Below are 3,811 nucleotides of genomic sequence, written 5' to 3' on the forward strand. Positions count from 1 at the left end.
ACTTCAGGACACAGGAACAAGGATTGGGACACTTTTATTTGAGTGGCCTTATCTTGGGCTATAGCCAAGGGCCAACAACAGGGACTGATGCCGGGGGGAGGGAGGGGGAGTGGTGGTATAGAATTCTTAGTGTGTGACCCTTCATTTTAGTTTTACTAACGTAAGTAGACTGGGTTAAGGTAAGTAGAACGTGTCTGATACACATATTCACAATGTGCCTGGGACAAAATATGCAAAAGGTATTGTAAACTGCAAAGGTATTATAAACTGTACAACCACAAATTAACCAAGTATTATAAGCTTAAATGGTATTTTCAATATATATGTATTGTGCGCCTTGGCAGGCTTCGTTCTGATTGCAGCATGATGGTAAATGCAGTGATAGACAGGCCGAAATCTTTTGATATAATGGAGCACAGAAAGGCAGCTTCTGTTATCTGGTTTTGGCTATGCAAAAGCCAAGGTTAATAGGCCTACTATTTAAGGTAGTAAATTCGCTCATGGGTAGCGAGGCTAGATAAGTCTCTCAAGCTGATAAAGGAGGCCCCGGTTCCAGCGAAAGAGTAACTCCTTTCACCAACTAAAAATCCTAAGATGTTAGTTACTGCTGATGACGTGGGTTAGGTTTCCGAGATAAAGGGGAAGGAATCTCCTATTCCTGTTGACAGGTGGAACGTTTTTGGCAGAGGTACTAACGTTGAATATTGTGATTGGGCCCTCCAGTTTTGATTGACGAGACAGGGTGGGGTATTGAAATGGCCAGAATAACATAATAATTTTACCTTTTAATATTAGTTCAGACAGGACAGTCAACCCTCATTGACTGTGTCTCCCGCCTCATGCATGCATTCGCAAATAAAATCATGTTGCTCTTTAATATTATACTGTCTTTCACAGTCTATGCATTGGTTGAATATGGTTCAAAACTTTATATAGACGATGTGGAGGAGGGGACTGAGTGTAGGGTAACAAAGTTTGCAGACGACACAAAGATAAGTGGAAAAATGAATCGTGTGGAGGGCGGAGAAGGTCTGCAGAGAGATTTGGACAGGCTGAGTGAGTGGGCGAGGATCTGGCAGATGGAGTATAACGTTGACAAATGCGAGGTTATTCACTTTGGAAGAAATAATAGCAAACTGGATTATTATCTAAATGGAAAGAAATTACAACATGCTGCTGTGCAGAGGGATCTGGGGGTCCTTGTGCATGAGACGCAAAAACCCAGTCTGCAGGTGCAGCAGGTGATCAAGAAGGCAAATGGGATGTTGGCCTCTATCGCAAGGGGGATAGAATATAAAAGCAGAGATGTCTTGCTGCATCTGTACAGGGCATTGGTGAGACCGCAGATGGAATACTGTGTGTAGTATTGGTCCAATTATTTGCGGAAGGATATATTGGCCTTGGAGGGAGTGCAGAGAAGGTTCACCAGGTTGATACCAGAGATGAGGGGTGTTGATTATGAAGAGAGACTGAGCAGATTGGGTATGTACTCATTGGAATTTTTAAGGCTGAGGGGGGATCTTATAGAGACCTATAAGATAATGAAGGGGCTGGATAGGGTAGAGGTGGAGAGATTCTTTCCACTTAGAAAGGAAACTAGAACGAGAGGGCACAGCCTCAAAATAAAGGGGCGTCAGTTTAGGACAGAGTTGAGGAGGAACTTCTTCTCTCAGAGGGTGGTGAATCTCTGGAATTCTCTGCCCACTGAAGTGGTGGAGGCTACCTCGTTGAATATGTTTAAATCACGGATAGATGGATTCCTGATCGGTAAGGGAATTAGGGGTTGTAGGGATCAGGCGGGTAAGTGGAACTGATCCACTTCAGATCAGCCATGATCTTATTGAATGGCGGGGCAGGCTCGAGGGGCTAGATGGCCTACTCCTGCTCCTATTTCTTATGTTCTTATGTTCCTATGTAACAAGTACAGAGCACCAGAGGGGAAAACTCAAAAATTCCTCTTACATCCCCTTCAATGAGCGTCTAGGATAATCTGCCAATGGGGAAGTGACTTTAGCCAAGATGGGAGTTAGCATCCAGATTTAATGGACGAATGAGACGTCATTATGCTAGGTGGCAAAATTGAATTGGCTGAGGTCATGTCAGGGATTATTCTTGATATGTATATACGAAAGATGATTTATTTTAAGCTAGCATACGGTCAGAATGATTGATAAGAATAACGTTAAATGATCTGTTTTGGCTTGTAAAGGTCAGAGCGATTCGGAGTGATCCGACTGCTCCATCTGAGAGTTGACTCAACCCTCTGACGATCTGCAAGCAGCTGCTGGTTAAATAAATTTGCGCCTTTGGTTCAAAAACACTGGCTTTGTGAGTCTTATATTGTCTGAGATATGCTGAGAGTACTGGCCACCTCGGGTACCCCACCAACAGGCTATCAGGATGGGTTTAGTTGACCCCTCCTGATAGGAGTTTACTGAATCAAAAACGCGGCTGGAAAGATTTATAAAGTTATGTTAACTGTCTAAAGATGTTCATTCTTTTCCTTCTTATATATTTTCCTTTTTTTAATAAGCTGTGACCTTTGATATTTAACATCATTACAAATGGTCTGAAATATATTTATTGCGATTTTAGATCATTCATCATTTTATACAGATTGAAAACTTGTTGTGGCAGCTGATTCAAGTTTCGTTTTGGGGTTTGGATAGCCTTGTATTTAACAGCTGCAATCTCCAAAAGTATGCAATAGTATGTTTTGGGTGTGAGAACCAATTCAAATGCTAATCAGTTTGCACATTACAATTGAAAATGGGTGCATTGTATGACAGGTCTGAGGGATATGGAGGGGGTTTAATTTAAAGAACACGGATTTCCCCTCCCAACACCCGCCCGTTAAATAAACGGGTTTTTGATTTCTGAATTCTCCCTTCATATGTGTTCTTGTTTTTCCCCACAACTGATCAGTTTGCTGTGATCTCAATCTCTTTGGAAAACCCCTGCAGTAAACAAGAGATCAGGAAACATAAGAGGGTTTGTTTATTTTCCACACACATAAACAAGGCAAGAGTTATGACAACTGCCGCCATTTCTTGCATTTGTGCAACAGAACATAGAACATAGAATAGTACAGCACAGACCAGGCCCTTCGGCCCACGATGTTGTCCCGAGCTTCATCTGAAACCAAGATCAAGCTATCCCACTCCCTATCATCCTGGTGTGCTCCATGTGCCTATCCAATAACCGCTTAAATGTTCCTAAAGTGTCTGACTCCACTATCACTGCAGGCAGTCCATTCCACACCCCAACCACTCTGCGTAAAGAACCTACCTCTGATATCCTTCCTGTATCTCCCACCACGAACCCTATAGTTATGCCCCCTTGTAATAGCTCCATCCACCCGAGGAAATAGTCTTTGAACGTTCACTCTATCTATCCCCTTCATCATTTTATAAACCTCTATTAAGTCTCCCCTCAGCCTCCTCCGCTCCAGAGAGAACAGCCCTAGCTCTCTCAACCTTTCCTCATAAGACCTACCCTCCAAACCAGGCAGCATTCTGGTAAATCTCCTCTGCACTCTTTCCAGCGCTTCCACATCCTTCTTATAGTGAGGTGACCAGAACTGCACACAATATTCCAAATGTGGTCTCACCAAGGTCCTGTACAGTTGCAGCATATCCCCACGGCTCTTAAACTCCACCCCCCTGTTAATAAAAGCTAACACACTATAGGCCTTCTTCACAGCTCTATCCACTTGAGTGGCAACCTTTAGAAATCTGTAGATATCGACCTCAAGATCTCCCTGTTCCTCCACAGTCTTCAGAACCCTACCTTTGACCCTGTAATCCACATT

Source organism: Mustelus asterias, unplaced genomic scaffold (assembly GCF_964213995.1).
Source record: "Mustelus asterias unplaced genomic scaffold, sMusAst1.hap1.1 HAP1_SCAFFOLD_576, whole genome shotgun sequence".
NCBI lineage: Eukaryota > Metazoa > Chordata > Chondrichthyes > Carcharhiniformes > Triakidae > Mustelus > Mustelus asterias.